This window comes from Arachis ipaensis, chromosome B03 (genome assembly GCF_000816755.2).
Source record: "Arachis ipaensis cultivar K30076 chromosome B03, Araip1.1, whole genome shotgun sequence".
NCBI lineage: Eukaryota > Viridiplantae > Streptophyta > Magnoliopsida > Fabales > Fabaceae > Arachis > Arachis ipaensis.
Window position 1 is genome coordinate 55203769 of NC_029787.2, and position 12899 is coordinate 55216667.

Consider the following 12899-nt stretch of genomic DNA (forward strand, 5'->3'; position numbering starts at 1 on the left):
GCCGTAATGGCCTTATCTTCGGCAGGCTCCTCCATTTTTTTTTCCTATTATTTTTTTACGTTGTGCTGACCCTCGTTCTTTAAATGATGCTATCCCGAGGAGGACACCTAAAGGCGAGTCGTAATGGTCTCATCTTCGGCAAGCTCCTCCGGTTTTTTTTCGGTTTTTTTCATTTTTTTTTTACGTTGTTCTGACCCTGGTTCTTTAAATGACGCTCTCCCGAGGAGGACACCTAAAGGCGAGCCGTAATGGCCTCATCTTCGGCAGGCTCCTCCAGTTTTTTTTCGGTTTTTTCGTTTTTTTTTACGTTATTCTGACCCTCGTTCTTTACATGACGCTATCCCGAGGAGGACATCAAAAGGCAAGCCGTAATGGCCTCATCTTCGGCAGGCTCCTCGGTTTTTTTTACATTGCTCTGACCCTCGTTCTTTAAATGCCTTATCTTCGGCAGGCTCCTCCGGTTTTTTTTTCTTTTTTTTTTACGTCGTTCTGACCCTCGTTCTTTACATGACGCTATCCCGAGGAGGACATCAAAAGGCAAGCCGTAATGGCCTCATCTTCGGCAGGCTCCTCGGTTTTTTTTACATTGCTCTGACCCTCGTTCTTTAAATGCCTTATCTTCGGCAGGCTCCTCCGGTTTTTTTTTCTTTTTTTTTTACGTCGTTCTGACCCTCGTTCTTTACATGACGCTATCCCGAGGAGGACATCAAAAGGCAAGCCGTAATGGCCTCATCTTCGGCAGGCTCCTCGGTTTTTTTTACATTGCTCTGACCCTCGTTCTTTAAATGCCTTATCTTCGGCAGGCTCCTCCGGTTTTTTTTTCTTTTTTTTTTACGTCGTTCTGACCCTCGTTCTTTACATGACGCTATCCCGAGGAGGACATCAAAAGGCAAGCCGTAATGGCCTCATCTTCGGCAGGCTCCTCGGTTTTTTTTACATTGCTCTGACCCTCGTTCTTTAAATGCCTTATCTTCGGCAGGCTCCTCCGGTTTTTTTTTCTTTTTTTTTTACGTCGTTCTGACCCTCGTTCTTTACATGACGCTATCCCGAGGAGGACATCAAAAGGCAAGCCGTAATGGCCTCATCTTCGGCAGGCTCCTCGGTTTTTTTTACATTGCTCTGACCCTCGTTCTTTAAATGCCTTATCTTCGGCAGGCTCCTCCGGTTTTTTTTTCTTTTTTTTTTACGTCGTTCTGACCCTCGTTCTTTACATGACGCTATCCCGAGGAGGACATCAAAAGGCAAGCCGTAATGGCCTCATCTTCGGCAGGCTCCTCGGTTTTTTTTACATTGCTCTGACCCTCGTTCTTTAAATGCCTTATCTTCGGCAGGCTCCTCCGGTTTTTTTTTCTTTTTTTTTTACGTCGTTCTGACCCTCGTTCTTTACATGACGCTATCCCGAGGAGGACATCAAAAGGCAAGCCGTAATGGCCTCATCTTCGGCAGGCTCCTCGGTTTTTTTTACATTGCTCTGACCCTCGTTCTTTAAATGCCTTATCTTCGGCAGGCTCCTCCGGTTTTTTTTTCTTTTTTTTTTACGTCGTTCTGACCCTCGTTCTTTACATGACGCTATCCCGAGGAGGACATCAAAAGGCAAGCCGTAATGGCCTCATCTTCGGCAGGCTCCTCGGTTTTTTTTACATTGCTCTGACCCTCGTTCTTTAAATGCCTTATCTTCGGCAGGCTCCTCCGGTTTTTTTTTCTTTTTTTTTTACGTCGTTCTGACCCTCGTTCTTTACATGACGCTATCCCGAGGAGGACATCAAAAGGCAAGCCGTAATGGCCTCATCTTCGGCAGGCTCCTCGGTTTTTTTTACATTGCTCTGACCCTCGTTCTTTAAATGCCTTATCTTCGGCAGGCTCCTCCGGTTTTTTTTTCTTTTTTTTTTACGTCGTTCTGACCCTCGTTCTTTACATGACGCTATCCCGAGGAGGACATCAAAAGGCAAGCCGTAATGGCCTCATCTTCGGCAGGCTCCTCGGTTTTTTTTACATTGCTCTGACCCTCGTTCTTTAAATGCCTTATCTTCGGCAGGCTCCTCCGGTTTTTTTTTCTTTTTTTTTTACGTCGTTCTGACCCTCGTTCTTTACATGACGCTATCCCGAGGAGGACATCAAAAGGCAAGCCGTAATGGCCTCATCTTCGGCAGGCTCCTCGGTTTTTTTTACATTGCTCTGACCCTCGTTCTTTAAATGCCTTATCTTCGGCAGGCTCCTCCGGTTTTTTTTTCTTTTTTTTTTACGTCGTTCTGACCCTCGTTCTTTAAATGACGCTATCCTAAGGAGGAAACCTAATGGTGAGCCGTAATCGCCTCATCTTCAGCAAGCTCCTCCATTTTTTTTTCCGGTTTTTTCCTTTTTTTTAAACGTTATGCTGACCCTCGTTCTTTAAATGACGCTATCCCGAGGAGGATACCTAAAGGCGAGCCGTAATGGCCTCATCTTCAGCAGGCTCCTCTAATTTTTTTTCCGGTTTTTTCCGTTTTCTTTACGTTTTGCTGACCCTCGTTCTTTAAATGATGCTATCCCAAGGAGGACACCTAAAGGCGAGCCGTAATGGCCTCATCTTCGGCAAGCTCCTCCTGTTTTTTTTTACGTTGTTCTGACCCTCGTTCTTTGAATGACGCTATCCAGTTTTTTTTCTTTTTTTTTTACGTTTTTTGACCCTCGTTCTTTAAATGACGCTATTCCGAGGAGGACACCTAAAGGCGAGCCGTAACGGCCTCATCTTCGGCAGGCTCCCCCATTTTTTTTCCGGATTTTTTTATAACGTTGTGCTGACCCTCGTTCTTTAAAAGACGCTATCCTAAGGAGGACACCTAAAGGTGAACCGTAATCGCCTCATCTTCAGCAGGCTCCTCCATTTTTTTTCCGCTTTTTCCATTTTTTTAAACGTTATGCTGCCCCTCGTTCTTTAAATGACGCTATCCCGAGGAGGACACCTAAAGGCGAGCCATAACGGCCTCATCTTCGGCAGGATCCTCCGATTTTTTCCGGGTTTTTTTTTTTTAACGTTGTCCTGACCCTCGTTCTATAAATGACGCTATCCTAAGGAGGAAACCTAATGGTGAGCCGTAATCGCCTCATCTTCAGCAAGCTCCTCCGTTTTTTTTTCCGGTTTTTTCCTTTTTTTTAAACGTTATGCTGACCCTCGTTCTTTAAATGACGCTATCCCGAGGAGGATTCCTAAAGGCGAGCCGTAATGGCCTCATCTTCAGCAGGTTCCTCTAATTTTTTTTTTGATTTTTTCCATTTTTTTTACGTTGTGCTAACCCTCGTTCTTTAAATGATGCTATCCCGAGGAGGACACCTAAAGGCGAGCCGTAATGGCCTCATCTTCGGCAAGCTCCTCCTGTTTTTTTTTACGTTGTTCTGACCCTCGTTCTTTGAATGACGCTATCCAGTTTTTTTTCTTTTTTTTACGTTTTTTGACCCTCGTTCTTTAAATGACGCTATCCCAAGGAGGACACCTAAAGGCGAGCCGTAACGGCCTCATCTTCGGCAGGCTCCCCCATTTTTTTTCCGGGTTTTTTTTAACGTTGTGCTGACCCTCGTTCTTTAAAAGACGCTATCCTAAGGAGGACACCTAAAGGTGAACCGTAATCGCCTCATCTTCAGCAGGCTCCTCCGTTTTTTTTTCCGCTTTTTCCATTTTTTTAAACGTTATGCTGCCCCTCGTTCTTTAAATGACGCTATCCCGAGGAGGACACCTAAAGGCGAGCCATAACGGCCTCATCTTCGGCAGGCTCCTCCGTTTTTCTCCGGGTTTTTTTTTTTAACGTTGTGCTGACCCTCGTTCTTTAAATGACGCTATCTTAAGGAGGAAACCTAATGGTGAGCCGTAATCGCCTCATCTTCAGCAAGCTCCTCCGTTTTTTTTTTCCGGTTTTTTCCTTTTTTTAAAACGTTATGCTGACCCTCGTTCTTTAAATGACGCTATCCCGAGGAGGATACCTATAGGCGAGCCGTAATGGCCTCATCTTCAGCAGGCTCCTCTAATTTTTTTTCCGGTTTTTTCCGTTTTTTTTACGTTGTGCTGACCCTCGTTCTTTAAATGATGCTATGCCGAGGAGGACACCTAAAGGCGAGCCGTAATGGCCTCATCTTCGGCAAGCTCCTCCTGTTTTTTTTACGTTGTTCTGACCCTCGTTCTTTGAATGACGCTATCCAGTTTTTTTTCTTTTTTTTTACGTTTTTTGACCATCGTTCTTTAAATGACGCTATCCCGAGGAGGACACCTAAAGGCGAGCCGTAACGGCCTCATCTTAGGCAGGCTCCCCCATTTTTTTTCCGGATTTTTTTTTAACGTTGTGCTGACCCTCGTTCTTTAAAAGACGCTATCCTAAGGAGGACACCTAAGGGTGAGCCGTAATCGCCTCTGATGCTATCCCGAGGAGGCCCCCTAAAGGCGAGCCGTCATCTTCGGCAAGCTCCTCCGGTTTTTTTTTTACGTTTTGCTGACCCTCGTTCTTTAAATGCCGCTATCCTAAGGAGGACACCTAAGGGTGAGCCGTAATCGCCTCTGATGCTATCCCGAGGAGGCCCCCTAAAGGCGAGCCGTCATCTTCGGCAAGCTCCTCCGGTTTTTTTTTTACGTTTTGCTGACCCTCGTTCTTTAAATGCCGCTATCCTAAGGAGGACACCTAAGGGTGAGCCGTAATCGCCTCTGATGCTATCCCGAGGAGGCCCCCTAAAGGCGAGCCGTCATCTTCGGCAAGCTCCTCCGGTTTTTTTTTTACGTTTTGCTGACCCTCGTTCTTTAAATGCCGCTATCCTAAGGAGGACACCTAAGGGTGAGCCGTAATCGCCTCTGATGCTATCCCGAGGAGGCCCCCTAAAGGCGAGCCGTCATCTTCGGCAAGCTCCTCCGGTTTTTTTTTTACGTTTTGCTGACCCTCGTTCTTTAAATGCCGCTATCCTAAGGAGGACACCTAAGGGTGAGCCGTAATCGCCTCTGATGCTATCCCGAGGAGGCCCCCTAAAGGCGAGCCGTCATCTTCGGCAAGCTCCTCCGGTTTTTTTTTTACGTTTTGCTGACCCTCGTTCTTTAAATGCCGCTATCCTAAGGAGGACACCTAAGGGTGAGCCGTAATCGCCTCTGATGCTATCCCGAGGAGGCCCCCTAAAGGCGAGCCGTCATCTTCGGCAAGCTCCTCCGGTTTTTTTTTTACGTTTTGCTGACCCTCGTTCTTTAAATGCCGCTATCCTAAGGAGGACACCTAAGGGTGAGCCGTAATCGCCTCTGATGCTATCCCGAGGAGGCCCCCTAAAGGCGAGCCGTCATCTTCGGCAAGCTCCTCCGGTTTTTTTTTTACGTTTTGCTGACCCTCGTTCTTTGAATGACGCTATCCAGTTTTTTTTCTTCTTTTTTTTACGTTTTTTGACCCTCGTTCTTTAAATGACGCTATCCCGAGGAGGACACCTAAAGGCGAGCCGTAACGGCCTCATCTTCGGCACGCTCCCCCATTTTTTTTCTGGATTTTTTTTTAACGTTGTGCTGACCCTCGTTCTTTAAAAGACGCTATCCTAAGGAGGACACCTAAAGGTGAACCGTAATCGCCTCATCTTCAGCAGGCTCCTCCGTTTTTTTTCCGCTTTTTCCATTTTTTTAAACGTTCTGCTGCCCCTCGTTCTTTAAATGACGCTATCCCGAGGAGGACACCTAAAGGCGAGCCATAACGGCCTCATCTTCGGCAGGATCCTCCGTTTTTTTCCCGGTTTTTTTTTTTAACGTTGTCCTGACCCTCGTTCTTTAAATGACGCTATCCTAAGGAGGAAACCTAATGGTGAGCCGTAATCGCCTCATCTTCAGCAAGCTCCTCCGTTTTTTTTTTCCGGTTTTTTCCTTTTTTTAAAACGTTATGCTGACCCTCGTTCTTTAAATGACGCTATCCCGAGGAGGATACCTAAAGGCGAGCCGTAATGGCCTCATCTTCAGCAGGCTCCTCTAATTTTTTTTCCGATTTTTTCCGTTTTTTTTACGTTGTGCTGACCCTCGTTCTTTAAATGATGCTATCCCGAGGAGGACACCTAAAGGTGAGCTGCAATGGCCTCATCTTCGGCAAGCTCCTCCTGTTTTTTTTTACGTTGTTCTGACCCTCGTTCTTTGAATGACGCTATCCAGTTTTTTTTCCTTTTTTTTTACGTTTTTTGACCCTCGTTCTTTAAATGACGCTATCCCGAGGAGGACACCTAAAGGCGAGCCGTAACGGCCTCATCTTCGGCAGGCTCCCCCATTTTTTTTCCGGATTTTTTTTTAACGTTGTGCTGACCCTCGTTCTTTAAAAGACGCTATCCTAAGGAGGACACCTAAAGGTGAACCGTAATCGCCTCATCTTCAGCAGGTTCCTCCGTTTTTTTTCCGCTTTTTCCATTTTTTTAGACGTTATGCTGCCCCTCGTTCTTTAAATGACGCTATCCCGAGGAGGACACCTAAAGGCGAGCCATAACGGCCTCATCATCGGCAGGTTCCTCCGTTTTTTTCTGGGTTTTTTTTTTTAACGTTGTGCTGACCCTCGTTCTTTAAATGACGCTATCCTAAGGAGGAAACCTAATGGTGAGCCGTAATCGCCTCATCTTCAGCAAGCTCCTCCGTTTTTTTTTTCCGGTTTTTTCCTTTTTTTAAAACGTTATGCTGACCCTCGTTCTTTAAATGACGCTATCCCGAGGAGGATACCTAACGGCGAGCCGTAATGGCCTCATCTTCAGCAGGCTCCTCTAATTTTTTTTCCGGTTTTTTCCGTTTTTTTTACGTTGTGCTGACCCTCGTTCTTTAAATGATGCTATCCCGAGGAGGACACCTAAAGGCGAGCCGTAATGGCCTCATCTTCGGCAGGCTCCCCCATTTTTTTTCCGGATTTTTTTTTAACGTTGTGCTGACCCTCATTCTTTAAAAGACGCTATCCCGAGGAGGACACCTAAAGGCGAGCCGTAATGGCCTCATCTTCGGCAGGCTCCCCCATTTTTTTTCCGGATTTTTTTTTAACGTTGTGCTGACCCTCATTCTTTAAAAGACGCTATCCTAAGGAGGACACCTAAAGGTGAACCGTAATCGCCTCATCTTCAGCAGGCTCCTCCGTTTTTTTTCCGCTTTTTCCATTTTTTTAAACGTTATGTTGCCCCTCGTTCTTTAAATGACGCTATCCCGAGGAGGACACCTAAAGGCGAGCCATAACGGCCTCATCTTCGGCAGGCTCCTCCGTTTTTTTCCGGGTTTTTTTTATAACGTTGTGCTGACCCTCGTTCTTTAAATGACGCTATCCTAAGGAGGAAACCTAATGGTGAGCCGTAATCGCCTCATCTTCAGCAAGCTCCTCCGTTTTTTTTTTCCGGTTTTTTCCTTTTTTTAAAACGTTATGCTGACCCTCGTTCTTTAAATGACGCTATCCCGAGGAGGACACCTAAAGGCGAGCCGTAATGGCCTCATCATCAGCAGGCTCCTCTAATTTTTTTCCGGTTTTTTTCGTTTTTTTTATGTTCTGCTGACCCTCGTTTTTTAAATGATGCTATCCCAAGGAGGACACCTAAAGGCGAGCCGTAATGGCCTCATCTTCGGCAAGCTCCTCCTGTTTTTTTTTACGTTGTTCTGACCCTCGTTCTTTGAATGACGCTATCCAGTTTTTTTCCTTTTTTTTTTTACGTTGTTTTGACCCTCGTTTTTTAAATGACGCTATCCCGAGGAGGACACCTAAAGGCGAGCCGTAACGGCCTCATCTTCGGCACGCTCCCCCATTTTTTTTCCGGGTTTTTTTTTAACGTTGTGCTGACCCTCGTTCTTTAAAAGACGCTATCCTAAGGAGGACACCTAAAGGTGAACCGTAATCGCCTCATCTTCAGCAGGCTCCTCCATTTTTTTTCCGCTTTTTCCATTTTTTTAAACGTTATGCTGCCCCTCGTTCTTTAAATGACGCTATCCCGAGGAGGACACCTAAAGGCGAGCCATAACGGCCTCATCATCGGCAGGCTCCTCCGTTTTTTTCCGGGTTTTTTTTTTTAACGTTGTACTGACCCTCGTTCTTTAAATGACGCTATCCTAAGGAGGAAACCTAATGGTGAGCCGTAATCGCCTCATCTTCAGCAAGCTCCTCCGTTTTTTTTTTCCGGTTTTTTCCTTTTTTTAAAACGTTATGCTGACCCTCGTTCTTTAAATGACGCTATCCCGAGGAGGACACCTAAAGGCGAGCCGTAATGGCCTCATCTTCGGCAACCTCCTCCTGTTTTTTTTTACTTTGTTTCGACCCTCGTTCTTTGAATGACGCTATCCAGTTTTTTTTCTTTTTTTTTACGTTGTTTTGACCCTCGTTCTTTAAATGACGCTATCCCAAGGAGGACACCTAAAGGCGAGCCGTAACGGCCTCATCTTCGGCAGGCTCCCCCGTTTTTTTTTTTCGGGTTTTTTTTTAACGTTGTGCTGACCCTCGTTCTTTAAAAGACGCTATCCTAAGGAGGACACCTAAAGGTGTACCGTAATCGCCTCATCTTCAGCAGGCTCCTCCGTTTTTTTTCCGCTTTTTTCCATTTTTTTAAACGTTATGCTGCCCCTCGTTCTTTAAATGACGCTATCCCGAGGAGGATACCTAAGGGCGAGCCATAATGGCCTCAGCTTCAGCAGGCTCCTCAATTTTTTTCCGGTTTTTTCCATTTTTTTACGTTGTGCTGACCCTCGTTCTTTAATGATGCTATCCCGAGGAGGACACTTAAAGGCGAGCCGTAATGGCTTCATCTTCGGTAGGCTCCTCTGGTTTTTTTTTTTACGTTGTTCTGACCCTCGTTCTTTAAATGACGCTATCCCGAGGAGGACACCTAAAGGCGAGCCGTAATGGCCTCATCTTCGGCACGCTCCTCCGGTTTTATTTTTTCGGTTTTTTTTCCTTTTTTTTTACGTTGTGCTGACCCTCGTTCTTTAAATGACGCTATCTCGAGGAGGACACCTAAAGGCGAGCCGTAATGGCCTCATCTTCGGCAGGGTCCTCTGGTTTTTTTTGGTTTTCTTCCCTTTTTTTTTTCGGTTTTTTTTTTTACGTTGTGCTGACCTTCGTTCTTTAAATGACGCTATCCTGAGGAGGACACCTATAGGCAAGCCGTAATGGCCTCATCTTCGGCAGGCTCCTCCGTTTTTTTTTTCGGGTTTTTTTTTTTTAACATTATGCTGACCCTCGTTCTTTAAATGATGCTAACCCGAAGAGGACACCTAAAGGCGAGCCGTAACGGCCTCATCTTCGGCAGGCTCCTCCGGTTTTTTTTTTACGTTTTGCTGACCCTCGTTCTTTAAATGACGCTATCCTGAGGAGGACACCTAAAGGCGAGCTGTAATGGCCTCATCTTCGGCAGGCTCTTCCATTTTTTTTTCCTATTTTTTTTTACGTTGAGCTGACCCTAGTTCTTTAAATGACGCTATCCCGAGGAGGACACCTAAAGGCGAGCCGTAATTGCCTCATCTTCGGCATGCTCTTCCGGTTTTTTTCTGATTTTTTTTACGTTGTGCTGACCCTCGTTCTTTAAATGACGCTATCCCGAGGAGGACACCTAAAGGCAAGCCGTAATAGCCTCATCTTCGGCAGGCTCCTCCGTTTTTTTTTCCTGTTTATTTTTTTACGTTGTGCTGACCCTCGTACTTTAAATGACGCTATCCTGAGGAGGACACCTAAAGCGAGCCGTAATGGCCTCATCTTCGGTAGGCTCCTCCGTTTTGTTTTTCCATTTTTTTTACGTTGTGCTGACATTCGTTCTTTAAATGATGCTATCCTGAGGAGGACACCTAAAGGCTAGCCGTAATAGCCTCATCTTCGGTAGGCTCCTCAGTTTTTTTTTTCCTATTTTTTTTTACGTTGTGCTGACCCTCGTTCTTTAAATGACGCTATCCCGAGGAGGACACCTAAAGGCGAGCCGTAATGGCCTCATCTTCGGCAGGCTCCTCCGTTTTGTTTTTCCATTTTTTTTACGTTGTGCTGACATTCGTTCTTTAAATGATGCTATCCTGAGGAGGACACCTAAAGGCGAGCCGTAATGGCCTCATCTTCGGCAGGCTCCTCCGTTTCTTTTTCCTGTTTATTTTTTTACGTTGTGCTGACCCTCGTTCTTTAAATGACGCTATCCCGAGGAGGACACCTAAAGGCGAGCCGTAATGGCCTTATCTTCGGCAAGCTCCACCGGTAATTTTTCCGCTTTTTTTTATTTTTTACATTGTGCTGACCCTTGTTCTTTGAATGACGCTATCCCGAGGAGGACACCTAAAGGCGAGCCGTAATGGCCTCATCTTCGGCAGGCTCCTCCGTTTTTTTTTCCTGTTTATTTTTTTACGTTGTGCTGACCCTCGTACTTTAAATGACGCTATCCTGAGGAGGACACCTAAAGGCGAGTCGTAATGGCCTCATCTTCGGTAGGCTCCTCAGTTTTTTTTTCCTATTTTTTTTTTACGTTTTGCTGACCCTCGTTCTTTAAATGACGCTATCCCGAGGAGGACACCTAAAGGCGAGCCGTAATGGCCTCATCTTCGGCAGGCTCTTCCGGTTTTTTTTTTGGTTTTTTTTACGTTGTGCTGACCCTCGTACTTTAAATGACGCTATCCTGAGGAGGACACCTAAAGGCGAGCCGTAATGGCCTCATCTTCGGCAGGCTCTTCCGGTTTTTTTTTTGGTTTTTTTTACGTTGTGCTGACCCTCGTACTTTAAATGACGCTATCCTGAGGAGGACACCTAAAGGCGAGCCGTAATGGCCTCATCTTCGGCAGGCTCTTCCGGTTTTTTTTTTGGTTTTTTTTACGTTGTGCTGACCCTCGTACTTTAAATGACGCTATCCTGAGGAGGACACCTAAAGGCGAGCCGTAATGGCCTCATCTTCGGCAGGCTCTTCCGGTTTTTTTTTTGGTTTTTTTTACGTTGTGCTGACCCTCGTACTTTAAATGACGCTATCCTGAGGAGGACACCTAAAGGCGAGCCGTAATGGCCTCATCTTCGGCAGGCTCTTCCGGTTTTTTTTTTGGTTTTTTTTACGTTGTGCTGACCCTCGTACTTTAAATGACGCTATCCTGAGGAGGACACCTAAAGGCGAGCCGTAATGGCCTCATCTTCGGCAGGCTCTTCCGGTTTTTTTTTTGGTTTTTTTTACGTTGTGCTGACCCTCGTACTTTAAATGACGCTATCCTGAGGAGGACACCTAAAGGCGAGCCGTAATGGCCTCATCTTCGGCAGGCTCCTCCGTTTTTTTTTCCTGTTTATTTTTTTACGTTGTGCTGACCCTCGTACTTTAAATGACGCTATCCTGAGGAGGACACCTAAAGGCGAGCCATAATGGCCTCATCTTCGGTAGGCTCCTCAGTTTTTTTTTTCCTATTTTTTTTTACGTTGTGCTGACCCTCGTTCTTTAAATGACGCTATCCCGAGGAGGACACCTAAAGGCGAGCCGTAATGGCCTCATCTTCGGCAGGCTCCTCCGTTTTGTTTTTCCATTTTTTTTTACGTTGTGCTGACATTCGTTCTTTAAATGATGCTATCCTGAGGAGGACACCTAAAGGCGAGCCGTAATGGCCTCATCTTCGGCAGGCTCCTCCGTTTCTTTTTACTGTTTATTTTTTTACGTTGTGCTGACCCTCGTTCTTTAAATGACGCTATCCCGAGGAAGACACCTAAAGGCGAGCCGTAATGGCCTTATCTTCGGCAAGCTCCTCCGGTAATTTTTCCGCTTTTTTTTATTTTTTACATTGTGCTGACCCTTGTTCTTTGAATGACGCTATCCCGAGGAGGACACCTAAAGGCGAGCCGTAATGGCCTCATCTTCGGCAGGCTCCTTCGTTTTTTTTTCCTGTTTATTTTTTTACGTTGTGCTGACCCTCGTACTTTAAATGACGCTATCCTGAGGAGGACACCTAAAGGCGAGCCGTAATCGCCTCATATTCAGCAGGCTCCTCCGTTTTTTTTTTCCGATTTTTTCCTTTTTTTTAAACGTTTTGCTGACCCTCGTTCTTTAAATGACGCTATCCTAAGGAGGAAACCTAAAGGCGAGCCGTAATCGCCTCATATTCAGCAGGCTCCTCCGTTTTTTTTTTCCGATTTTTTCCTTTTTTTTAAACGTTATGCTGACCCTCGTTCTTTAAATGACACTATCCCGAGGAGGATACCTAAAGGAGAGCCGTAATGGCCTCACCTTCAGCAGGCTCCTCTATTTTTCTTCCGGTTTTTTCCATTTTTTTTACGTTGTGCTGACCCTCGTTCTTTAAATGATGCTATCCTGAGGAGGACACTTAAAGGCGATGCGTAATGGCCTCATCTTCAGTAGGCTGCTCCGGTTTTATTTTTCGGTTTTTTTTCTTTTTTTTTTTACGTTGTGCTGACCTTCGTTCTTTAAATGACGCTATCCCGAGGAGGACACCTAAAGGCGAGCCGTAATGGCCAAATCTTCGGCAGGCTCCTCCGATTTTTTTCGGTTTTTTTCCCTTTTTTCCCTGTTTTTTTTTTACGTTGTTCTGACCCTCGTTCTTTAAATGACACTATCCCGAGGAGGACACCTAAAGGCGAGCCGTAATGGCCTCATCTTCGGCAGGCTACTCCGTTTTTTTTTCTAGGGTTTTTTTATCGTTGTGCTGACCCTCGTTCTTTAAATGACGCTATCCTGAGGAGGACCCCTAAAGGCGAGCCGTAATCGCCTCATCTTCAGCAGGCTCCACTGTTTTTTTTTCCGATTTTTTCCTTTTTTTTTTACGATGTGCTGACCCTTGTTCTTTAAATGACACTATGCCGAGGGGGATACCTAAAGCCGAGCCGTAATGGCCTCATCTTTAGCAGGCTCCTCTATTTTTTTCTCGATTTTTTCCTTTTTTATTAAGTTGTGCTGACCCTCGTTCTTTAAATGATGCTATCCCGAGGAGGACACCTAAAGGCGAGCCGTAACGGCCTCATCTTTGG

The 12899-nt window shown here is 45.6% G+C and overlaps 1 long non-coding RNA gene across 1 annotated transcript in view; it reads right to left on the minus strand.

The window, feature by feature from the left end:
• LOC110269695 overlaps positions 1 to 11121 on the minus strand; it is an 11374-nt gene extending 253 nt beyond the window's left edge. The window contains exon 1 of the long non-coding RNA XR_002358458.1: positions 11040 to 11121. This is a non-coding gene — a long non-coding RNA (uncharacterized LOC110269695). The remainder of the gene's footprint in view (positions 1 to 11039) is intronic.